Genomic DNA, 25964 nt, shown 5'->3' with positions numbered 1-25964 from the left:
ATAAATGTCAGATGACAAAAAACAATTTAATTCCAGCTAGTGGGTCAGTCTTTAGAACATATACAGTATAGTACCTGTGGGATGAAAACTGCAGCAAAAGTTCAAAGTTGTGCACTGGCTCCAGTTTGCAAAATCTCCCGATCCCTGTCTGCATCTGCGCCTTGATTGGTCAATTTTACTGCCTGTCAAAAAAGCTGTACTCTGATTGGATCTTTCTTCTTGTGGATTCTCTAATCAGAGCACAGCTTTCTTGACAGGCAGTAAAATTGACCAATCAAGGCGCAGGTGCAGACAGGGATCGGGAGATTTTGCACAGCTGATTTCTGCAGAACCCCGAGAAGATTTGCAGGACAGTGCAGCAAGGGAGCCAGGTTTTAAGGTGCCAAATCAGGTTTGGGGAGGCTTAGCCTCTAGCCTTATTGAAAATCCGCCTATGCATGTCTCTAAAGATAGTCTCCCTAAGTGCAAGGGGGTTTGTATCAGTGGGGGGAGGGGCTGCTGGGCTGGATCATCTACATAATCTGTGTGGGGATGGTTTCTGTGTTTGGGAATGTTGCTTCAATTCTTATGCCTGTGAGTCGTACCTGAAGGTATGGGCTCTGATGCTCATGTGTCCAAGGCTTTCGCCAATGAACAGCATGTGCGGGCAGATCCACCTTCGCTGAAGCTAGGGTGAGACCCACCAAGTCTTGGCCTAGGGTCAAGCCTAGAGGACAATGACACCTATCCAGGGTGCACAAATCTTGCCTTGGTAAGGCTCTAGCTGGCAGCTGGAAGGAATAAAAGAAAAATACTTCCCGCCCGCCTAATGGCTGGGGCAAAGGAAGTGAAGCTGATTAGGCATAATGAGCATGTGCGAAGCCCCTGACAAAAAATAAGCCAGCAGCTCTTCCCTAATGGGAACACAGCCCCTCCGCTTTCATCAAGCTTCAGCTTCATCACAATTAGCAATAATCTCACCTCGGTTTGACCTCATTGGCTATGATACTGCCCCTGCGCAGAGCTCTTACATCCCCTTTAACTTGCCAATCACTAGTACAGCAAGCACAATGGCACATTCCCTCCAGGCCAAACCCCATGAAGCTGAGGTCGGACCTGCTGGGAAGGCAGGAAGTTATGGGTAGAGATGTAGCAAACCTCAGAAAAAAAGTTTGCGAACCCGTTCGCGAACTTCTGCCAAAAGGTGCGAACTTTTGCGAACTTTGCGATCCCCATAGACTTCAATGGGAAGGGGAACTTTAAAACCTAGAAAAGCCAATTCTGGCCAGAAAACTGATTTTAAAGTTGTTTAAAGGGTGCCACGACCTGGGCAGTGACATGCAGGAGGGGGATCAAGGGCAAAAATTTCTCTGAAAAATACGTTGTTGACACAACGTTGCGTTTTGTGCTGTAAAGGGCAGAAATCACACTACATTTCTAAACTTGTGTAATAAACTGCTTTTACAAGGACTATTGGGTTACAGCAGATGAGATCAGCAGGACAGCTGTCCCCAGCAGCTACATACAGAGCAGTAGAAAGTAGATTACTAGTCAGCAAAGCTACCTAAACTGTCCCTCAAATCCCTGCACAGCTCTCTCCCTATGTGCTAATACAGAGCAGTAGAAAGTAGATTACTAGTCAGCAAAGCTACCTAAACTGTCCCTCAAATCCCTGCACAGCTCTCTCCCTATGTGCTAATACAGAGCAGTAGAAAGTAGATTACTAGTCAGCAAAGCTACCTAAACTGTCCCTCAAATCCCTGCACAGCTCTCTCCCTATGCTAACTCAACAAGCACACACAGGCAGAATGTAAAATGGCTGCTGGGCTTCGGTTTATATATGGAAGGGAGTGGTCCGGGGGTGGTCCAGGAGGGAGAGCTGCCTGATTGGCTGCCATGTATCTGCTGGCTCTGGGGTGAGAGGTCAAACTTTGGCTCCAGCTAAGGCGAACCCAAAATTGCGAACATCGCTAAAAGTTCGCAAACTTGCGAACACCCGATTTTCGTGCGAATTAGTTCTCCGGCGAACAGTACGCTACATCTCTAGTTATGGGGGAGCAAAGAGATGCCACAAGCAATGTTACTGTGATTATGTCAGTGAATTTGTCAGGGTCTAATTGTGTTGTTTATTTCAGGAGAAATCCAGGCATATCTTCATCTCTAAGGTGGAGAATTTAGAGAAGGGGGAAAAAATGCTACTCCTTCTATTGGAAACTTCAATATGGCCGTACCCCCCCCCGACAGAGCTGTGCAATGGGGCACCCTAAAATCAGTCACTTTGCATATGCAAATCAGCATGCCTGGGAAGGTATATAGTGTCTGTGCAATGGTTTCCCCTGTACTTAGCGTGGGGTTTTGCCTATAGACCTTCTGCCTTTTCCCCCATGGTGAATGGACTGGGCACATGCTGGGGGTACTGTAACAGGTCTAAGGGATGTTTTATAACTGTATGAACAAGTGTAGTCTTCAGGCAAAGGTGAATCCAATGATCCTTGCACCTTAGTGCCTTTTGGCCTGTGGGTCAGGGATAAAGGGGTTTTTATAAGCCTTTGGGTAAATAAGAAACCAACAACCTTTGTGCCTTTTGCGCTGTGTGTTGGAATAAAGGGGCTCTCCCTAACGTTCAGGTGAAGGTGAGTTAATGACCCTTTTGGCCTGGTGCTTGGGGGGATAAAGGGGCTTGCCCTAGCCATTGTGTGAAGGTTCCCATTGACCCTTGCACCTAAGTGCCTTTTGGCCTGGACCACTGGACCACTGGACCACTGGACCACTGGACCACTGGACCACTGGACCACTGGACCACTGGACCACTGGACCACTGGACCACTGGACCACTGGACCACTGGACCACTGGACCACTGGACCACTGGACCACGGGACCACGGGACCACTGGACCACTGGACCACTGACCACTGACCGTTTAATGGCTCTCTATTTTATATAAACAAATTTTTATATCAAGAAGTTGTGTTATGTAGGATTCAGCTTTTGAATTTGGCCAAACTGAAGTCTTAAAGGGACACTAAACCCTGCTGCACAGCACAGCTCAACCAAACTTTACTCAGCTGTTGTTGGACTACAAATCCCAGAATAATGTAACATATAATGAAGAGTGAGGCATGCTGGGAGCTGAAGTCCAGCAACATCAGGTTTGGATTCTTAATGCAATATTGCACAATAAAACTTTTCAGGCTCCCCAGTGCCCGCATTGGCAGCATTGATATGCAAAAGAATCCTCCAATGAGAATCCCAGCTGATGTGAGTAAATCCGGCTCCCTGTTCTCTGTTCCTGCAATTGGAGTTGGGAGCAATAAGCACAGTTTCCCAGCACTGAACAAGTCTGTCCCTTTATCCCCATGTCTGATTCCTGTGCCATATAATGACGGGAAAATGCCATCATTATCTCTATATGTAAGGTACCAGCAAGGGGCCTGACACAGGGAATCAGCATTCTCATTGGTCACTTCTCTTGTATCTTTAATTAAGTTTTTGGTAGAATTCTCATTGGGGAATTGGTTTCCATGTAAAATTATGTTTTTTATCAACTTCTATAGGACTAGGGGGCGCAGTGGGGCAGCTTTAGTGCTGGGATTTGTGTTCATTTACCTACAAAATGATCCTAATTGTAAATGACAGTATTCGTAGCGCAGTGCTAGCATTAGTAAGTACACTCTTAATTTTATTCTTTTAATCGTTTATCACCGATAACCAAATATATTTTATTTTGCATTTGTTTTGTTATTGTTACAGATAATGAGAACTGCATCAGATGCCCAGACATGGAATGGCCCAATGAGAGAAAAAAATCAGTGTGTTGCAAGAACAGAACAATTTCTCTCGTGCACTAATGATGGGATTTCTGTGTTTTTTTCATCAATTTCAGATCTGTTTTTTCTTATAACTCTACTAATATTAGGCGTCTTCATCTCATACCGGAACTCCCCCATAGTGAGAGCCAACAACCGGAGCCTGAGCTTCCTCCTCCTTGTCTCCATCAAGCTGAGCTTCCTCAGTGTGTTTCTGTTCCTCGGTCGCCCTGTGGATATAACCTGGATGCTGCGCATCATCACTTTTGGAATCACCTTCTCCATAGCTGTCTCTTCTCTCCTGGCCAAGACTATCATGGTTTGTGTTGCTTTCAAAGCCACCAAGCCAGGGAGCTTGTTTGTGTTTTAGCTCTTGCATAATAAAAATGATGGAGACTGTGTCTGTAAGTTAAATTTTACATTTTCAGGGGAATATGTCTATGAAGATTTTCATTCATCCAGGTCATGGTATATCTAGTATAAATAAATTTGAAGCAACTGGACTTGTTTAGTAATCATTGAAGACGTTTCTGAGGACTTCCCATACCAGTCAGTTGAACTGAAGAAGCTGCTCGGATGAGTAGTGAAACGTCTTCAATGATTACTAAACAAGTCCAGTTGCTTCAAATTTATTTATACTAGATATTTTCAGGGGAAGTCTGTATGTGGGGCTGGAGTTGGGTTGGGATCTTTTGGGAAAGAGATAATAATGGCAGAATTTGAGCTTCAGGTAAAAGACATTTTCTGCCGGCAGGATTATATATTGCTTAGATCATATGATGTGATTATATAATGTATCTGTGTGTGGGGATATTTTTGAAAGATTTATCATGAAACATGGCTCCTTTAGAGTTTTTGATGTGCTCCCGCTGTACTTTATGGAGGAAAAACCCCTTATTCTGCACATGCTTAATCTTACGGATTAGGACCTGATTCTGTTCTTTTCGAAAAAGTACTGCAGTAAAATTAAAGGAGGTATAAGGCAAACCAACTGCTTTAAAATATTTAATGGAAAGCTGAAATTTTGGGTGAAGCTCAGGCCCGACCTGAATGGCATTGGAGGGGTTAAGCACCCTCCGGCAAATGTTTCTATTTCTGGGAACATGGTTTTGTGTATTACCCTGGTACCCAAGTAGTGTAGGCAATGCTTTACTTATGGCCATATCCATGATGCCTGCCCAAAGGGTAAGTGCTGGGGCAATTGTGCTAATGTGGGCCATCAGTCTGGTGCTTGCATGCAGCCAAGGTGGTGGGATATATGGGGAAGCCAGGAGCATCCGGCTAGAAACTGCCCCAGAGTTTGAGCAGCTGGGGTGCCCTATGCAGGGATTGTGAGAAGGGCTGAACCCCCTGAGGCTGAAGGGGTGAGGGGAATATGGGGGGGCTGTCTCTGAGGGACAATTCTGAAAATGTTGTTGCTGAAACTGAATTATTCCCTGTGATTGAGCCAATAGCTGAGGGGGCTACACTGGGGAGTGTGGGGGAGGGGCCTAGAGTGGAAGAGGGTGGGGCCCCTAATGGGAGCCAAGCTGCAGTTGTAATTGAGGAATTCTTGATTGGAAGTGCTGTTAGTCCACTTTCTGATGGAAATATCCCTGGAGAGATTGTCTGGGACACGGCTGGGGATGGGGGAGAGGTGGGGGAGCGGTGGGGGAGCAGTGGGGGAGCGGTGGGGGAGTCAATGGACATGCAAAGTGGTAACAAAAATCTTGCCGTGCATGAAGTGTGTAGTCCGGCTAATAGAGCTAAACCATCTCCTCTCTTTACTGCTGGGGATTTGGGGGAGGGGGGTCGCTTCATGTTCCAGCCCCGAGACTCCTCCAATTTTCAGAGAAGCTGTACAATCCAAAGCTACTGGGAAAGTGAGAGTGCGGGGAACCCGCAGAATGTTTGTTTCTCAAGCTGTAGTTCTACAGAATCCCAATATGGCTGTATGGTGTAACAACTGCACATTTGCATGTCTCTAAAGATAGTCTCCCTAAGTGTAAGGGGGTTTGTATCAGTGGGGGGAGGGGCTGCTGGGCTGGATCATCTACATAATCTGTGTGGGGATGTTTTCTGTGTCTGGGAATTTGGCTTCAGTTCTTATGCCTGTGAGTCCTACCCGAATGTATGGGCTCCGGTGCTCATGTGCCCAAGGCTTTCACCAATGAACAGCATGATCCAGATCCATATTTGTTGAAGCTAGGGTGAGACCCACCAAGTCTTGGCCTAGGGTCAAGCCCAGAGGACTATGACACCTATCCAGGGTGCACAAATCAAACACAAAAAGGGTGCAGAAGTGTACGGGTGCAATGCCATTAATCGCTTTGGTAAGGCCCCAGCTGGCAGCTGGAAAGAATAAAAGAAAAATACCTCCCGCCCACCTAATGGCTGGGGCAAAGGAAGTGAAGCTGATTAGGCATAATGAGCATGTGCAAAGCCCCCGACAAAAAATAAGTCAGCAGCTCTTCCCTAATGGGAACACAGCCCCTCCGCTATCATCAAGCTTCAGCTTCATCACAATTAGCAATAATCACACCTCGGTTTGACCTCATTGGCTATGATACTGCCCCTGCGCAAAGCTCTTACATCCCCTTTAACTTGCCAATAACTAGTACAGCAAGCACAATGGCACATTCCCTCCAGGCCAAACCCCATGAAGCTGAGGTTGGACCTGCTGGGAAGGGAGGAAGTTATGGGGGAGCAAAGGGGGGGCCATAAGCAATGTTGCTGTGATTATGTCAGTGAATTTGTCAGGGTCTAATTGTGTTGTTTATTTCAGGGGAAATCCAGGCATATCTTTGTCTCCAAGGTGGGGAATTTAGAGAAGGGGGAAAAATGCTACTCCTTCTATAGGAAACTTCAATATGGCCGTACCCCCCCGACAGAGCTGTGCAATGGGGCACCCTAAAATCAGTCACTTTGCATATGCAAATCAGCATGCCTGGGAAGGTATATAGTGTCTGTGCAATGGTTTCCCCTGTACTTAGCGTGGGGTTTTGCCTATAGACCTTCTGCCTTTTCCCCCATGGTGAATGGACTGGGCACATGCTGGGGGTACTGTAGTAGGTCTAAGGGATGTTTTATAACTGTATGAACAAGTGTAGTCTTCAGGCAAAGGTGAATCCAATGATCCTTGCACCTTAGTGCCTTTTGGCCTGTGGGTCAGGGATAAAGGGGTTTTTATAAGCCTTTGGGTGAATAAGAAACCAACAACCTTTGTGCCTTTTGCGCTGTGTGTTTAGATAAAGGGGCTCTCCCTAACCTTCAGGTGAAGGTGAGTTAATGAGCCTTTTGGCCTGGTGCTTGGGAATAAAGGGGCTTGCCCTAGCCATTGTGTGAAGGTTCCCATTGACCCTTGCACCTAAGTGCCTTTTGGCCTGGGGGTCGTGGGATAAAGGGGTGCGCCCTAGCCTTTGTGTGAAGGTTCCCATTGACCCTTGCACCTAAGTGCCTTTTGGCCTGGGGGTCGTGGGATAAAGGGGTGCGCCCTAGCCTTTGTGTGAAGGTTCCCATTGACCCTTGCACCTAAGTGCCTTTTGGCCTGGGGGTCGTGGGTGTAGGGGCTTGCGACCACTGACCACTGACCACTGACCACTGACCACTGACCACTGACCACTGACCACTGACCACTGACCACTGACCACTGACCACTGACCACTGACCACTGACCACTGACCACTGACCACTGACCACTGACCACTGACCACTGACCACTGACCACTGACCAGCTCTCTATTTTATATACACAAATTTTTATATCTAGAAGTTGTGTTATGTAGGATTCAGCTTTTGAATTTGGCCAAACTGAAGTCTTAAAGGGACACTAAACCCTGCTGCACAGCACAGCTCAACCAAACTTTACTCAGCTGTTGTTGGACTACAAATCCCAGAATAATGTAACATATAATGAAGGGTGAGGCATGCTGGGAGCTGAAGTCCAGCAACATCAGGTTTGGATTCTTAATGCAATATTGCACAATAAACCTTTTCAGGCTCCCCAGTGCCCGCATTGGCAGCATTGATATGCAAAAGAATCCCCCAATGAGAATCCCAGCTGATGTGAGTAAATCCGGCTCCCTGTTCTCTGTTCCTGCAATTGGAGTTGGGAGCAATAAGCACAGTTTCCCAGCACTGAACAAGTCTGTCCCTTTATCCCCATGTCTGATTCCTGTGCCATATAATGAGGGGAGAAATGCCATCATTATCTCTATATGTAAGGTAGCAGTGTTTGGATCACAATGATCTCGGCCTATCTGAGCACCAAAGGCAAAAACACTGTGTGTGTGGAGATATTTGCCATACTCACCTCAAGCGCGGGCCTTTTAGCCTGTATATTTATGCCCCCCATGGCTAAGGTACAAAATAATATTAGCTTCAGCACTGAGGCTTTTTTTTTTTCTTTTATATACAACCACACAACAGCCGAGGCTGTGTATGGAACCCCCAGTCTGTATGGCACCCCCAGTCTGTATGGAGCCCCCTGTCTGTATGGAACTCCCAGTCTGTATGGAGCCCCCAGTCTGTATGGAACCCCCAGTCTGTATGGCACCCCCAGACTGTATGGCACCCCCAGTCTGCACAGCAAACTTTGTTTTGGCTTGTGCTGTAATTCTTGCATAATAGAACTGAAGGAGACTGTGTCTGTAAGTTAAATTCTACATTTTCAGGGGAAGTCTGTATGTGGGGCTGGAGTTGGGTTGGGATCTTTTGGGAAAGAGATAAAAATGACAGAATTTGAGCTTCAGGTAAAAGACATTTTCTGCCGGCAGGATTATATATTGCTTAGATCATATGATGTGATTATATAATGTATCTGTGTGTGGGGATATTTTTGAAAGATTTAACATGAAACATGGCTCCTTTAGAGGTTTTGATGTGCTCCCGCTATACTTTATGGAGAAACAATCTCTTATTCTGTACATGTTTAACCCATTTATGGATTAGGACCTGATTCTGGCCTTTTCGAAAAAGTACTGCAGTAAAATTAAAGGAGGTATAAGGCAAACCAACTGCTTAAAATATTTAATGGAAATCTGAAATTTTGGGTGAAGCTCAGGCCCGACCTGGATGGCATTGGAGGGGTTAAACACCCTCCGGCAAATGTTTCTATTGCTGGGAACAGGTGTTTTGTGTATTACCCTGGTACCCAAGTACTGTAGGCAAGGTTTTACTTATGGCCATATCTGTGATGCCTGCCCTAAGGGTAAGTGCTGGGGCAATTGTGCTAATGTGGGCCATGAAGCTGGTGCTTGCATGCAGCCAAGGTGGTGGGATATATGGGGAAGCCAGGAGCATCCGGCTAGAAACTGCCCCAGAGTTTGAGCAGCTGGGGTGCCCTATGCAGGGATTGTGAGAAGGGCTGAACCCCCTGAGGCTGAAGGGGTGAGGGAATATGGGGGGGCTGTCTCTGAGGGACAATTCTGAAAATGTTGTTGCTGAAACTGAATAATTCCCTGTGATTGAGCCAACAGCTGAGGGGGCTACACTGGAGAGTGTGGGGGAGGGGCATACAGTGGAAGGGGGTTGGGCCCATGATGGGAGCCAAACTGCAGGTGTATTGGAGGAATTCTTGATTGGAAGTGCTGTGAGTCCACTTTCTGATGGAAATATCCCTGGAGAGATTGTCTGGGACACGGCTGGGGATGAGGTGGGGGAGTCAATGGACGTGCAAAGTGGGAACAAAAATCTTGCTGTGCATGAAGTGTGTAGTCCGGCTAATAGAGCTAAACCATCTCCTCTCTTTACTGCTGGGGATTTGGGGGGGTTGCTTCATGTTCCAGCCCCGAGACTCCTGCAATTTGGAAAGTGAGAGTGTGGGGAACCCGCAGAATGTTTGTTTCTTCAGCTGTAGTTCTACAGAATCCTAATATGCCTGCATGGTGTAACAACTGCACATTTGCATGTCTCTAAAGATAGTCTCCCTAAGTGCAAGGGGGTTTGTATCAGTGTGGGGAGGGGCTGCTGGGCTGGATCATCTACATAATCTGTGTGGGGATGTTTTCTGTGTCTGGGAATGTGGCTTCAGTTCTTACGCCTGTGAGTCGTACCTGAAGGTATGGGCTCTGATGCTCATGTGTCCAAGGCTTTCGCCAATGAACAGCATGTGTGGGCAGATCCACCTTCGCTGAAGCTAGGGTGAGACCCACCAAGTCTTGGCCTAGGGTCAAGCCTAGAGGACAATGACACCTATCCAGGGTGCACAAATCTTGCCTTGGTAAGGCACCAGCTGGCAGCTGGAAGGAATAAAAGAAAAATACTTCCCACCCGCCTAATGGCTGGGGCAAAGGAAGTGAAGCATGATTAGGCATAATGAGCATGTGCGAAGCCCCCGACAAAAAATAAGCCAGCAGTTCCCTAATGGGAACACAGCCCCTCCGCTTTCATCAAGCTTCAGCTTCATCACAATTAGCAATAATCACACCTCGGTTTGACCTCATTGGCTATGATACTGCCACTGCGCAGAGCTCTTACATCCCCTTTAACTTGCCAATCACTAGTACAGCAAGCACAATGGCACATTCCCTCCAGACCAAACCCCATGAAGCTGAGGTCGGACCTGCTGGGAAGGCAGGAAGTTATGGGTAGAGATGTAGCAAACCTCAGAAAAAAAGTTCGCGAACCCGTTCGCGAACTTCTGCCAAAAAGTGCGAACTTTTGCGAACTTTGCGAACCCCATAGACTTCAATGAGAAGGCGAACTTTAAAACCTAGAAAAGCCATTTCTGGCCAGAAAACTGATTTTAAAGTTGTTTAAAGGGTGCCACGACCTGGCAGGAGGGGGATCAAGGGCAAAAATTTCTCTGAAAAATACGTTGTTGACACAACGTTGCGTTTTGTGCTGTAAAGGGCAGAAATCACACTACATTTCTAAACTTGTGTAATAAACTGCTTTTACAAGGACTATTGGGTTACAGCAGATGAGATCAGCAGGACAGCTGTCCCCAGCAGCTACATACAGAGCAGTAGAAAGTAGATTACTAGTCAGCAAAGCTACCTAAACTGTCCCTCAAATCCCTGCACAGCTCTCTCCCTATGCTAACTCAACAAGCACACACAGGCAGAATGTGATTATGTCAGTGAATTTGTCAGGGTCTAATTGCGTTGTTTATTTCAGGAGAAATCCAGGCATATCTTCATCTCTAAGGTGGAGAATTTAGAGAAGGGGTAAAAAATGCTATTCCTTCTATAGGAAACTTCAATATGGCCGTACCCCCCCGACAGAGCTGTGCAATGGGGCACCCTAAAATCAGTCACTTTGCATATGCAAATCAGCATGCCTGGGAAGGTATATAGTGTCTGTGCAATGGTTTCCCTGTACTTAGCGTGGGGTTTTGCCTATAGACCTTCTGCCTTTTCCCCCATGGTGAATGGACTGGGCACATGCTGGGGGTACTGTAGTAGGTCTAAGGGATGTTTTATAACTGTATGAACAAGTGTAGTCTTCAGGCAAAGGTGAATCCAATGATCCTTGCCCCTTAGTGCCTTTTGGCCTGTGGGTCAGGGATAAAGGGGCTCTTACAAGCCTTTGGGTGAATGTGAAACCAACAACCTTTGTGCCTTTTGCGCTGTGTGTTGGAATAAAGGGGCTCTCCCTAACCTTCAGGTGAAGGTGAGTTAATGACCCTTTTGGCCTGGTGCTTGGGGGATAAAGGGGCGCGCCCTAGCCATTGTGTGAAGGTTCCCATTGACCCTTGCACCTCTTCTCGGCCTTTTGGCTAAGATCAAGTGTAGTATCTGTTCTTATCAGTTCAGATCTACTGAAGCAGGCTGAAGTCTGAAGATCTGAAGCTCAGGAAGAGAATCATCTGATCGACCGACGGACGGAGACACTTCGGCAGATCCAGCTCCAGAGAGACCGACTTCGGCTTCAGACTGCGACAGAAGCACTTCATCTTGAAGCGATCTACAGGGATGCCGACCTTCAGGAAAGAAGTCCCAGACTACGACCGGCAAAGAAGAAACTCGGAGTTCTAACTCCGCTTTGAGCTGATAACACTTAGGAGTTTTTTTTTAAAAACTCCTCTCTCTCTCTCTTACTCCCCTCCCCCCCTCTCTCTCTCTCTTCCCTCCCTGGGGCCATTGCAGTGCTCTGAAGGACGACCCTTGGGGTCATTTGCATAACCCCGCCCACTCTCTCTCTCTCTCTTCTTTTTCTAGACTTTTCCCCTCTTTCTACCCTTTTTTTTTTTTCCCTCTCTTTTCCTTTCCAGACCCTTGGAACAGGAAGAGATGGCTCCTGCTACAGCTGCCAGCAGAGGGAAGAACTCCGGGAAGAAATCGGAAAATGTCTCCACGGGCTCCAGGAACGCACCACCCAAAACTGGACCCGCAACCCAAGCACCAGCCCAGGCCTCCACTCTGCCTCCCAAGGCTAACCAGTCCCCTAATCTGGAGCCATGGATGAGACAGACGGTTGTGCTCAGGCTAAAAGAGGTGGAAGGAAAGGTCCCGGACATGTCGACAGGCGTGTTCGGGAAAAAGATGGTAATGGAACAGGGATTCTCCAAGGCAGAGACGGTGAGTATACAGACCTTCATAGGGGGACTGTTTTACATCACCTTCGCTTCCATGGCTATTTGCAGGAGGTACTGGGAAAGGGTTAAAGCGGCGGGGCCCGAATCCCCTTTTACTCGCTTTGTGGGCAACAGCCCTATTCAAAGAGAGGAAAGGCGGGTGACGGTCGCAATGCGAAACCCCCACACACCAGTGAAAGATATTATCACCTTCCTGAGCAGATTCTGCACAGTCATCAAGGATCCCAGCCAAATCATGGACTCAAACGGCTTCTGGACGGGTAAGTATTCAGTCCTGGTAAAGCTCCAGCGGGAAGAGGGCTCAGCAGATGGGCTCAAACACCTCCCCCAGAGTTTCTCTCTCGGCAGCTCCCCCGGACTCCTCTACTACCCAGACCAGCCTCAAACCTGCAGGAAATGTGGACAGTTGGGACACCAAGCAAAAACCTGCACAGCAAATGCATGCAGGATCTGCAAGGTGCTGGGCCATGAGGCCAAAAACTGCCCCCGCTCCAAGGCCTGCAACTTATGTGGATTGGCTGACCATGTCTACAGAGACTGCCCACAGAGATCAAGAACCTATGCGTCTGTGGCTCAGGCGAAACCGACACCTCCAGCCCCAGCCAATACACAAAAGAAAGGAAAGCCTCCAGCCCCAGCCAAAGCCAAGATAACACCTCCGGCTCTGGCCAAGAACAATGGGAAAAAGGAGAAGAATGGTAAGCCCCCCACTGCTACCCCAACACCCTCTCCCACTCCAGCCCCCACCTTCACACCTCCCTCTCCCCCTGCAGCCCCACTAACCTCCCCTCCAGGGGCTGCAGGTTTCTCCCTGGAGGATTTTCCCCCCCTCACCCACCCCTCCCAGCCTCTCTCTTCCTCTCCAGCCCTCTGCAAAAAAAGGACCAGGGAAGCAGAGGAAAGCCCAGCGGCTGAACAGGAGAGGAAGAAGGCCGTCACTGACCTGGATGGCACAACATCGTCAGAGGAGGGGGAGGAGGTGGAGGCAGTGCACACCACAGAGGTAGAAGCAGAGGACATGGAACTGCTCCTGGAAGAACTCGAGCAGATCCCAGTCGAGCCTGCAGATGTCAACAGGGTCCTGCAACTGGAAGAGGCCCTGCTACAGCTAACGGTTTCCCTTTTATTTCTTAACTAATGGGGTCTTTTAACTTATTCACCATTAATGTTAGGAGTATTAAGGACCTGATGAGACGACAGACCATCTTTGCATTTCTCGATAACCAGAATTGTAATGTGTACATGTTGCAGGAATGTGCCTTTCCTTTCTCCAGGTCTTACAAACACCTCATGCGTCAGTGGACCCATGGTCCCTCCTACTGGTCTGGGGGTAATAGCTGTAAGTCTGCAGGGGTCGCCATTCTGATCAGGGGGAGCCTCTTCACTGTTGATTCTGTACTTGAGCTAGTCTGTGGCCGTTTACTGGTCGTGGACGGTTCCTGGGCAGGGGAGCCTGTTAGGCTTATCAACGTGTACGCCTCCCCTGAGAAGGGTGAGCGTTTGGAACTACTCCAAACCCTGCGGGCCCAGTTAGCAACCACCCGGGCGGTAGTGTTGGGCGGGGATTTCAACTGCCCCATTGAGGAGGACGGGCGCAGCACCAGCAACGGTGCCAAACTGGATGTCACCTCCAAACTGCTTAAGGAGATGGTAACCGAAGCATCCTTAAAGGACGCTGTTGGGTCCATTGGGAACGGCACTGTGAATTACAGTTGGTGCCGCCCCGATGGCTCAGTGCGTTCTAGGATTGACTTTGTGTTTACCTCCCGTACCATCAAGCAGACAAGGTATGCTATGGTCCCCTGCTTCTTCTCTGACCACAGGGCCATTCACTTTCAGGGATCTCTGGGCTGTGGTTTTCCTCCAGGTCCGGGCTCCTGGAAGCTGAACTGTGAACTGTTGGGAAGGGAGGAGGTTATGCAAGAACTGAGGGATGCATACATTTGGTGGAGAAATGAGAAATGTTGTTATGATAATGTCAGTGACTGGTGGGAATTTGTCAAGGTCCAATTGCGTAGTTTCTTTCAGGTCAAGGGCAGGCGTCAAGCCTGCGAACGTAGGAGGAACTTCAAGAGACTGCAGAGAGATCTACAGTCCCTTCAAGACCTCCAGCGGTGTGGCTGGGATGTGAGAAAGGATCTGGAGGAGACCAAAGAGGGCCTGAAAGGGCACTTTGCAGAGGAATCCAGGCGCGTCATCTTCCGCTCCAAGGTGGAGCATCTCGAGAAGGGGGAAAAGTGCAACTCTTTCTTCTTCCGAAAGCTCCACTCCGGCCACACACCCCTGACAGAGCTCCGCGACGAGACAGGCACCCTGAAGTCAGGTAAGGAGGGAGTGATGGAAGTGGTCACAGACTACTACAGCTCCCTCTACAAGGAAAAGGAAACAGACGAAACATCGGCTGAGAAGTTCCTGTCAGGTATCACTAACCTTATTGATCCTGCAGGTCTTTCAGCCACCAATGCCCCCTTGGCCTTGGAGGAGTTGCACTCTGCTGCCAAATCCTTTAGGCGAGACAGGACCCCGGGCAGTGACGGTCTCCCAGCGGAGCTCTATGTAGCGCTGTGGGACCTCATTGGCCCGGACCTGCTCGAGCTGTACGAGGAGATGGCCGTGGAGGGCAAAATGCCTCAGTCGCTGAGGGAAGGAATGATCACGATCTTGTATAAGCAGAAGGGGGATAGATGCGACCTTAAAAATTGGCGGCCCATCTCTCTCCTGAATGTGGACTACAAGATCCTCGCCAAGGTACTAGCCAACCGGCTAAAGACTGTCATCGGACAGATCGTCCATCCGGACCAAACCTGCGGTATTCCCGAGCGCAGGATTGCAGACAGCCTTGCTCTCATTAGGGACACGGTGCACTACATCAAGGACCGCCGTGTACACGCGGCCCTGGTCAGTCTTGATCAGGAAAAAGCCTTTGATCGTGTGTCCCACGTCTTTATGAACAAGGTCCTGCGTAGGTTTGGGCTGGGTGAAATGTTTTGTTCTTATGTCAGTCTAATGTACCGTGATATTTTCAGCTTGGTGTTGGTGAACGGCTGGAAAACTGACCTCTTCCCTGTCCTCTCTGGGGTCAGACAAGGCTGCCCTCTTTCACCTCTTCTTTTTGTCTGTTGCATAGAGCTCTTCGCCGAGTGCATCCGACGGAATCCAGAGATCAGAGGGATCACCGCACCAGGACCTGCCAGATCCCAGATCAAGTGCTCGCTGTACATGGACGACGTGACCGTCTTCTGCGCCGATCAGCAGTCGGTGAGATCGCTCGTCCAGACCTGCGAGGACTTCAGCAAAGCTTCAGGAGCCAAAGTCAACTGCGGGAAGTCAGAGACCCTCCTCTTCGGAGACTGGAACCTGGCTTCTGACAACGTCCCCTTTTCCATCAAAGCCGACTTCATTAAGATCCTCGGAGTCTGGTTTGGCGGTGAGGGCGCTGCCCTGAAGTGCTGGGAGGAAAGAATGGCAAAGGTCAGACAAAAGATTGGCCTCTGGAGTCTCAGAGACCTCACCATCGAAGGGAAGACACTGGTGCTGCGGAATGAGATTCTTCCTGTCCTGCAGTACATGGCCCAAGCATGGCCTCCGCTGGCTACGGTCTGCAGGGCCATCACAAGGGCAGTCTTCCACTTCATCTGGGGCTCCAAGATGGACAGAGTAAAGCGGTCAGTTATGTACAAGGCCCCCTGCAAAGGTAGAAAAGGAGTCCCTGACATCCCCACCCTGCTGAGGAGTTTCTTCGTGTGTAACTGCATCCGCCAGACGATCACCGGCAAAGAAAAGGACTCTGTTGGCAGCTCCATGTCCCGTTTTTTTCTTCTTCCACTTTGGCGTTCGCTGGGGTGGAACAAGTGGGACAGCTCCTACCCTTACAACTGGAACACCCCTTGGTTTTACCTGGATGTTACAAAGTTTGTGAGGGAACACCAACTGGAGGGAGTCAAGCCCGATTTGTGGAAACCAAAGACAATCCACAAGTTGATCAGAGCCAAAGACAAGACGGAGTCTATTCCAGGGCTCCCAGAGGACACAGCAAAGGTTGTTTGGGGGAATGTTTCTTCAGACAGCCTGACCAACAAGCACAAGGACATGTCGTGGATGGCTATCCGGGGGGGGCTTCCCCTCAGAACCTTCATGCATGCCCGTAACCTGTGCAGGCACCGGCATTGCCCACGGTGCATCCTTTATGAGGAAACATCTTTGCACACCTTTTGGGATTGCCAATTTGCTCAGGTCCTGCTTGATGCCCTGGAACATGAACTCAAAGACTGTGTGCCCAGGAACTTGCTTACGCACCATGCGGTGCTTTATGGGCTTTTTCAGGGTACTCACACGGAGGGGGCAATTCAGGAAGCCTGGCGCCTTATGAACAGTTTTAAGGACGTTTTATGGTATTCCAGGAACTGCCTCATTCTGAGGAGAGAGAGGATGTCAATCCAAGACTGCCGCAGACTGATTCACAGTCTGCTCCGGGACTACAACATCCGGGACAGCCTTGAGGAAGAAGAGGACTAACTAACCCTCTCCTTCTCCCCATCCCTCCCTTGTTGTCCAAGTTTAAGTGGAAAATAAAGCTTTGGGCGTTTCAAATTCCACATCCCTTTCCCCATCTCCCACCCCCCATCCACTCCCCCCCACCTCCATTGCTTTATTTTGAAAGTATAATGCAAAGTAATGAATGAATGCAAAGAGAAAATGTTTGTTTTTTGTATATTTATATTATATATATATAATAAAGTATATTTTTCAATAAAAAAATTGACCCTTGCACCTAAGTGCCTTTTGGCCTGGGGGTCGTGGGATAAAGGGGCTCACCCTAGCCTTTGTGTGAAGGTTCCCATTGACCCTTGCACCTAAGTGCCTTTTGGCCTGGGGGTCGTGGGATAAAGGGGTGCGCCCTAGCCTTTGTGTGAAGGTTCCCATTGACCCTTGCACCTAAGTGCCTTTTGGCCTGGGGGTCGTGGGTGTAGGGGCTCGCCCTAGCCATTCACTGACCACTGACCACTGACCACTGGTTTAATTGCTCTCTATTTTATATAAACAAATTTTGATATCTAGAAGTTATATAGGATTCAGCTTTTGAATTTGGCCAAACTGAAGTCTTAAAGGGACACTAAACCCTGCTGCACAGCTCAACCAAACTTTACTCAGCTGTTGCCGGACTACAAATCCCAGAATAATGTAACATATAATGAAGGGTGAGGCATGCTGGGAGCTGAAGTCCAGCAACATCAGGTTTGGATTCTTAAAGCAATATTGCACAATAAAACTTTTCAGGCTCCCCAGTGCCCGCATTGGCAGCATTGATATGCAAAAGAATCCTCCAATGAGAATCCCAGCTGATGTGAGTAAATCCGGCTCCCTGTTCTCTGTTCCTGCAATTGGAGTTGGGAGCAATAAGCACAGTTTCCCAGCACTGAACAAGTCTGTCCCTTTATCCCCATGTCTGATTCCTGTGCCATATAATGACGGGAAAAATGGCATCATTATCTCTATATGTAAGGTACCAGCAAGGGGCCTGACACAGTGCTGGGAATCAGCATTCCCATTGGTCACTCCTTCTGCATTTATAATGAAGTTATTATTTAGTAGAATTCTCATTGGTAAATTTTCTTGCATCTATAATTATTTTTTTGGGTAACCTTTGTAGCATCAGCATCATGGTTGGGTTTAAATCATGATTTACCCCCTTACATATCAGCTGGAAACAACAGGCAAAGTCTCCCCGACTAGAACAAGATTTGCCTTTTTACCCCCAATAAATCCAATATTGCAGCTGATAACCATCCTTGTCTTGGGGTGAGTGGCTGCTCAATGAGCGAGTAGTGAGAGTAGTACTGCTAACACCACTGACAACACTTTGGCGCCACTGCTGTTCCCACAGTAGGAAGGTGCAATTTTTGGAACCATAAGTTTGTACAAAAATCAGATGAACTATTACATTAATATGCAAAGCATTCCTCCAATGAGAATCCCAGCTGATGTGAGTAAATCCGGCTCCCTGTTCTCTGTTCCTGCAATTGGAGTTGGGAGCAATAAGCACAGTTTCCCAGCACTGAACAAGTCTGTCCCTTTATCCCCATGTCTGATTCCTGTGCCATATAATGACGGGAAAATGCCATCATTATCTCTATATGTAAGGTACCAGCAAGGGGCCTGACACAGTGCTGGGAATCAGCATTCTCATTGGTCACTTCTCTTGTATCTTTAATTAAGTTTTTGGTAGAATTCTCATTGGTGAATTGGTTTCCATGTAAAATTATGTTTTTTTATCAACTTCTATAGGACTAGGGGGCGCAGTGGGGCAGCTTTAGTGCTGGGATTTGTGTTCATTTACCTACAAAATGATCCTAATTGTAAGTGACAGTATTCGTAGCGCAGTGCTAGCATTAGTAAGTACACTCTTAATTTTATTCTTTTAATCGTTTATCACCGATAACCAAATATATTTTATTTTGCATTTGTTTTGTTATTGTTACAGATAATAAGAACTGCATCAGATGCCCAGACATGGAATGGCCCAATGAGAGAAAAAAATAAATTTATTGCAGGAACAGAACGATTTATCTCGTGCACTGATGATGGGATTTCTGTGATTTTTTCATCCACCTCTGTTCTTATTTTCTTTATAACTCTGGGAATATTAGGAGTTTTTATTGCAAACTGGGACTCCCCCATAGTGAGAGCCAACAACCGGAGCCTGAGCTTCCTCCTCCTTGTCTCCATCAAGCTGAGCTTCCTCAGTGTGTTTCTGTTCCTCGGTCGCCCTGTGGATATAACCTGCATGCTGCGCATCATCACTTTTGGAATCACCTTCTCCATAGCTGTCTCTTCTCTCCTGGCCAAGACTATCATGGTTTGTGTTGCTTTCAAAGCCACCAAGCCAGGGAGCTCATGGAGAAAATGGCTGGGAGTCAAATTGTCCAATTCTGTAGTCTTGTTCTGCTCATCCATTCAAATAATCATCTGCATGACTTGGTTGGCCATTTCTCCTCCCTTTCAGGAACTGGACATTCACACTTCCCCTGGAACCATCATCATTCAGTGCAATGAGGGCTCAGCTATTGGCTTTTACTCAGTTATTGGGTATATGGGGCTTCTGGCAGCTGTTAGTTTTGTTTTAGCATTTTTAGCTCGGAGCTTACCGGACAGTTTTAATGAGGCCAAGTACATCACTTTCAGCATGCTGCTCTTCTGCAGTGTTTGGATCACAATGATCCCGGCCTATCTGAGCACCAAAGGCAAAAACACTGTGTGTGTGGAGATATTTGCCATACTCACCTCAAGCGCGGGCCTTTTAGCCTCTATATTTATGCCCCCCATGGCTAAGGTACAAAATAATATTAGCTTTAGCACTGAGGCTTTTTTTTTCTTTTTTTTCTTTTATGTTTGTAGGGAGGTAGTGCTGGGTCCCTGCACTTACCCCCCTCCTGCTGCTGTTCCCTGTAGGGGAGCTGGCACTGAGACTTTGTGCTGTGAGCTGCTGCCTAGCAACAAGGTGAACAGCAAGCTCAGGGCTGCCGGAAGTTGCAAAGCAGCCTGGGAGAGGAAGCCAGAGGGAGGAGACAGAAAGTCCCAGAGCTCCAGAAGCTGCACGTGGGCTCAGAGAGAGGAGCTGCACAAAGAGAAGCTGGCCTTTGGAACAGGCTGGTACAGGGAAGGCAGACCCTGTACCTGGAGAGACAGAGATCCTGTGAGGAGTCCTGACTGGAGGAACAAACACCTGCAGGGGGAGCCCATCTGAGTAGCTAAAGGGGCTAGTAGTCGCACTGCATGGCTGTAGGTGCCGGACTCGCCTGAAGATTCTGTGTGAATCACCCAAAGAGATCCCTGGAGTGAGTATCATTAAAGTGACAGTAATAAAGGAGCGCTTGAAGATTAAAGTATATAAACTTTCCTTTGGACTGAGCTAAAGGACGTTACATAGTTAGTGAGACAGCTTGTGCGGGCAGGGGTAGTTAGTAAGGCCCTTATTGCCACTTTGTTAGGAGTGTTATGTGTATTAGTTTCCCCTTTATTTCAGATAAAAGTTATTTCGTTTATCAAGTACTGTGTGTGCATTATTATTGTTCCTAGTGGGGTCCCCGTAGGTGCACTCCCGGATCCCACTAGGTGGAGGCACTGCGCTAATAAGTACCAGGTACCCAGTCTCTCCCAATACCACTGCGGAGTGATTCAGGTTTGTCCCGTGCCATCAGGTAAGCGCCACACGTGGAGTGTAACACTGTCAAAAGTACCAGAAGTGGTGAGGATAGGGTTACATTTTGGAGGCACTGCTGAGATTCGGCTGGGACCTGGTTGCACCGAAAGTGAAACAAGATGGCGTCATCTACTGAGAGTCCCCAGAGTGTTCTGGACTGGTGCAAGAGTTTGGGCCTAAACCCGAAAAAGACTGCTGTAGTGGGCCCTATGATACCAAAAACAAAAGAGGAATTTATTTACAAGATCCTCGATGCAGATGGATCTATTTATAGACCTAGAGTGGTAGCTTCGCGACGAGACCCAGATGGCATCCTCTTAAATGTGCTTGTGGATAGTCCTGGTGAGATTAACAGAGAAACATGTGCACGTGGTGTACAGGCGGAAGACCATGGTTACTGGCAAATTGTCTTACCGGATGTCCCTGAGGAGAAGGAACTTAGTGACAGTGAGGATGAAGTGGGAGGCGATCTGGAGAATCCAAATCCCCTGTGCAGTGGCACCCCACAGATACCTGCTGCTGGTCACAGTCCAGTGACTAAAACACTGTTTGATGTGATACCTGAGACAAAGTTGAAATACACTGCATCATGTGAAAGTTTGAACTCTGCTGGGAGGAGCCAACCTCTAAGTGATGTTGTTGAGGCAGCTCAGCTGGTGGAAGTCTTGGCCCAAGTCGGTGAGAATTTGAGACAGCTGGCATACAATGGAAATTATAAGAGACTAAAAATATTCTCAGGTATGGAACCTACTCCTCCAGGTGAAGAGACCTTTGAGGCCTGGAGAGATGCTGCTTTGGTTGCTATTACCGATTGGCCTGGCTCTGGCCCTGCTTTATGTCGCAAGATCCAAGAGAGTTTGCGAGGGCCTGCATTGGACCTAATTAAGCTCCACCGAGAGGTGTGCCCACAAGATGGTCCTGAGAAGTTGATAGAAGTACTGGAAGATACATATGGACCGGTGGAAGATGAAATTGAAATGTTGTACAAATTTCAGTCTTGCATGCAGAAAGAAAAAGAGAATCTGTCTGAGTACTTGAAGCGACTGCAGCAAATGCTAAAATTGCTTGTTTGCCGAAGAATCATTGCTACCGATCGTGTTGATTCTATGAGGCTACAACAGTTATTCAGAGGGGCTTTATCTTTGGACCCCACAGCTGTGATGTTGAGATCTTTCTACAGAGGAAAGAAAGAACCAACTTATCAGGAGCTGATCCGTGAGATCCGAAAGGAGGAAGTTAATGTTCTGCGACGAGAGAAGAAAAGTCGTGGTTCTGAAAAGACATCCAGTGATTCGCAGAAAGTGGAAGAAATTGCTGAGTTAAAAAAACAGGTTGCTCAGCTCAAGGCTCGTGTGTCTGAAAAGGAAGAGGGGTCAACTATGTCTAGACCCTCTTCATTTCCTAAAGCAGGTGGTGCTCGCGGTGACCCACCAAAGTGCTTCCGTTGTGGCCGGTTGGGCCATATATCCCCACACTGTCCGACGCAACGTGAAAATGCTGCAGCTACAGAAGTTATTTCATATGGCTGTGCTGTGAGGAAGCCACCCCAAAAGAGGTATCGGAAGAGACGTAATCAGGTGAAGTGTTACACCTGTGGTTGGTATGGTCATACTTCCCTCACCTGTGACTGGGGACGGAATGAAGACTTCACTGATGTATATGTGACATCTTTCCCATGTGAAGTGGATATTTGTGAAGAGAAATCCTGTGGCACGAGGATGGTCTCTGAGCACTCTGGCACCCCCAATAAAAGTAAGAGACTGGGCCTGGGAATGCGTAGACCTTCAGGCAGGGGAAGTGTCAGGGCAGTTAGTGAGAAAGCTTTCCCCTGTGTATCTCCCCCAAAGGTTAGGGAGAATAAGAATGGTGAGAAAGGGCAAGCGAGGACGTTGCCCATTCAAGCAGGGGGAAAATGTAGGGAGGTAGTGCTGGGTCCCTGCATTTACCCCCCTCCTGCTGCTGTTCCCTGTAGGGGAGCCGGCACTGAGACTTTGTGCTGTGAGCTGCTGCCTAGCAACAAGGTGAACAGCAAGCTCAGGGCTGCCGGAAGTTGCAAAGCAGCCTGGGAGAGGAAGCCAGAGGGAGGAGAGAGAAAGTCCCAGAGCTCCAGGAGCTGCACGTGGGCTCAGAGAGAGGAGCAGCACAAGAAGAAGCTGGCCTTTGGCACAGGCTGGTACAGGGAAGGCAGATCCGCTACCTGGAGAGACAGAGATCCTGTGAGGAGTCCTGACTGGAGGAACAAACACCTGCAGGGGAATCCCATCTGAGTAGCTAAAGGGGCTAGTAGTCTCACTGCATGGCTGTGAGTGCTGGACTCGCCTGCAGGGGGAGCCCATCTGAGTAGCTAAAGGGGCTAGTAGTCTCACTGCAGGTCTGTAGGTGCCGGACTCGCCTGCAGGGGGAGCCCATCTGAGTAGCTAAAGGGGCTGGTAGTTGCACTGCATGTCTGTAAGTGCTGGACTCGCCTGAAGGTTCTGTGTGAAGCATCCACAGAGATCCCTGGAGTGAGTATCATTAAAGTGACAGTAATAAAGGAGCGCTTGAAGATTTAAACTATATAAACTGTTTCCTTTGGACTGAGCTAAAGGACGTTACACAGTTAGTGAGACAGCTTGCGCTGGCAAAGCTAGTTAGTAAGGCCCTTATTGCCATTTTGTTAGGAGTGTTATATGTATTAGTTTCCCCTTTATTTCAGATAAAAGTTATTTCGTTTATCAAGTACTGTGTGTGCATTATTATTGTTCCTAGTGGGGCCACCCGTAGGTGCACTCCCAGATCCCACTAGGTGGCGCTGTGCTAATAAGTACCAGGTACCCAGTCTCTCCCAATACCACTGCGGAGTGATTCAGGTTTGTCCCGTGCCATCAGGTAAGCGCCACACGTGGAGTGTAACACTGTCAGTGCCAGAAGTGGTGAGGCTAGGATTACATGTACAACCACACAACAGCCCAATAACTTCTCCCAAACTGTTTATGAAGCAGTTGCATGGGGGTGTGTGTGCATTACACACGGGGAGAGGCCAAACTGTGCCAGTAGGTGTATAGGCAGAACAACATGTACAGGGGAACCTCTGCACAAACACTATGTTCCTTCCCAGGCATGCTGATTTGCAAAGTGACTGACACTGAGCTCAGAGTTTGTGTCTCACTATTATAAACAGGCTGTGTATGGCACCCCCAGTCTGTATGGCACCCCCAAGCTGCATGGCACCCCCAGGCTGTGTATGGAACCCCCAGTCTGCTCAGCAAACTTTGTTTTGGCTTGTGCTGTAATTCTTGCATAATAGAAATGAAGGAGACTGTGTCTGCAAGTTAAATTCTACATTTTCAGGGGAAGTCTGTATGTGGGGCTGGAGTTGGGTTGGGATCTTTTGGGAAAGAGATAAAAATGACAGAATTTGAGCTTCAGGTAAAAGACATTTTCTGCCGGCAGGATTATATATTGCTTAGATCGTATGATGTGATTATATAATGTATCTGTGTGTGGGGATATTTTTGAAAGATTTAACATGAAACATGGCTCCTTTAGAGGTTTTGATGTGCTCCCGCTATACTTTATGGAGAAACAATCTCTTATTCTGTACATGTTTAACCCATTTATGGATTAGGACCTGATTCTGGCCTTTTCGAAAAAGTACTGCAGTAAAATTAAAGGAGGTATAAGGCAAACCAACTGCTTAAAATATTTAATGGAAAGCTGAAATTTTGGGTGAAGCTCAGGCCTGACCTGAATGGCATTGGAGGGGTTAAACACCCTCCGGCAAATGTTTCTATTGCTGGGAACAGGTGTTTTGTGTATTACCCTGGTACCCAAGTAGTGTAGGCAAGGTTTTACTTATGGCCATATCCGTGATGCCTGCCCTAAGGGTAAGTGCTGGGGCAATTGTGCTAATGTGGGCCATGAAGCTGGTGCTTGCATACAGCCAAGGTGGTGGGATATATGGGGAAGCCAGGAGCATCCGGCTAGAAACTGCCCCAGAGTTTGAGCAGCTGGGGTGCCCTATGCAGGGATTGTGAGAAGGGCTGAACCCCCTGAGGCTGAAGGGGTGAGGGGAATATGGGGGGGCTGTCTCTGAGGGACAATTCTGAAAATGTTGTTGCTGAAACTGAATTATTCCCTGTGATTGAGCCAACAGCTGAGGGGGCTACACTGGAGAGTGTGGGGGAGGGGCATACAGTGGAAGGGGGTTGGGCCCATGATGGGAGCCAAACTGCAGGTGTATTGGAGGAATTCTTGATTGGAAGTTCTGTGAGTCCACTTTCTGATGGAAATATCCCTGGAGAGATTGTCTGGGACATGGCTGGGGATAAGGTGGGGGAGTCAATGGACGTGCAAAGTGGGAACAAAAATCTTGCTGTGCATGAAGTGTGTAGTCCGGCTAATAGAGCTAAACCATCTCCTCTCTTTACTGCTGGGGATTTGAGGGGGTTGCTTCATATTCCAGCCCCGAGACTCCTGCAATTTGGAAAGTGAGAGTGTGGGGAACCCGCAGAATGTTTGTTTCTTCAGCTGTAGTTCTACAGAATCCTAATATGGCTGCATGGTGTAACAACTGCACATTTGCATGTCTCTAAAGATAGTCTCCCTAAGTGCAAGGGGGTTTGTATCAGTGGGGGGAGAGGGCTGCTGGGCTGGATCTTCTACATAATCTGTGTGGGGATGTTTTCTGTGTTTGGGAATGTTGCTTCAGTTCTTATGCCTGTGAGTCGTACCTGAAGGTATGGGCTCTGATGCTCATGTGTCCAAGGCTTTTGCCAATGAACAGCATGTGTGGGCAGATCCACCTTCGCTGAAGCTAGGGTGAGACCCACCAAGTCTTGGCCTAGGGTCAAGCCTAAAGGACAATGACACCTATCCAGGGTGCACAAATCTTGCCTTGGTAAGGCTCCAGCTGGCAGCTGGAAGGAATAAAAGAAAAATACTTCCCAACCGCCTAATGGCTGGGGCAAAGGAAGTGAAGCATGATTAGGCATAATGAGCATGTGCGAAGCCCCCGACAAAAAATAAGCCAGCAGTTCCCTAATGGGAACACAGCCCCTCCGCTTTCATCAAGCTTCAGCTTCATCACAATTAGCAATAATCACACCTCGGTTTGACCTCATTGGCTATGATACTGCCCCTGCGCAGAGCTCTTACATCCCCTTTAACTTGCCAATCACTAGTACAGCAAGCACAATGGCACATTCCCTCCAGGCCAAACCCCATGAAGCTGAGGTCGGACCTGCTGGGAAGGCAGGAAGTTATGGGTAGAGATGTAGCGAACCTCAGAAAAAAAGTTTGCGAACCCGTTCGCGAACTTCTGCCAAAAGATGCGAACTTTTGCAAACTTTGCGAACCCCATAGACTTCAATGAGAAGGGGAACTTTAAAACCTAGAAAAGCCATTTCTGGCCAGAAAACTGATTTTAAAGTTGTTTCAAGGGTGCCACGACCTGGGCAGTGACATGCAGGAGGGGGATCA

At 48.1% G+C, this 25964-nt stretch overlaps 1 non-coding gene and 5 pseudogenes across 1 annotated transcript; 2 read left to right on the top strand and 4 right to left on the bottom strand.

The window, feature by feature from the left end:
- Positions 1-847: 847 nt before the first annotated feature.
- On the bottom strand, positions 848-1005 carry LOC116408558 (annotated as a pseudogene).
- Positions 1006-6194: 5189 nt separating this feature from the next.
- Positions 6195-6352, bottom strand: LOC116408549 (annotated as a pseudogene).
- Positions 6353-10082: 3730 nt separating this feature from the next.
- LOC116408552 lies at positions 10083-10237 on the bottom strand (annotated as a pseudogene).
- A 1228-nt stretch (positions 10238-11465) lies between these two features.
- On the top strand, positions 11466-11576 carry LOC116408538 (annotated as a pseudogene).
- Positions 11577-18086: 6510 nt separating this feature from the next.
- Positions 18087-18212, top strand: LOC116408517. Its single transcript, XR_004221020.1, has one exon. It is a non-coding gene; the product is annotated as a U4atac minor spliceosomal RNA (small nuclear RNA).
- Positions 18213-25480: 7268 nt separating this feature from the next.
- On the bottom strand, positions 25481-25635 carry LOC116408550 (annotated as a pseudogene).
- Between the last annotated feature and the right edge of the window lie 329 nt (positions 25636-25964).

The sequence above is a fragment of the Xenopus tropicalis genome, chromosome 1 (genome assembly GCF_000004195.4).
Source record: "Xenopus tropicalis strain Nigerian chromosome 1, UCB_Xtro_10.0, whole genome shotgun sequence".
Classification (NCBI taxonomy): Eukaryota; Metazoa; Chordata; class Amphibia; order Anura; family Pipidae; genus Xenopus; species Xenopus tropicalis.
This window is presented reverse-complemented; position numbering and strand designations above follow the sequence as displayed.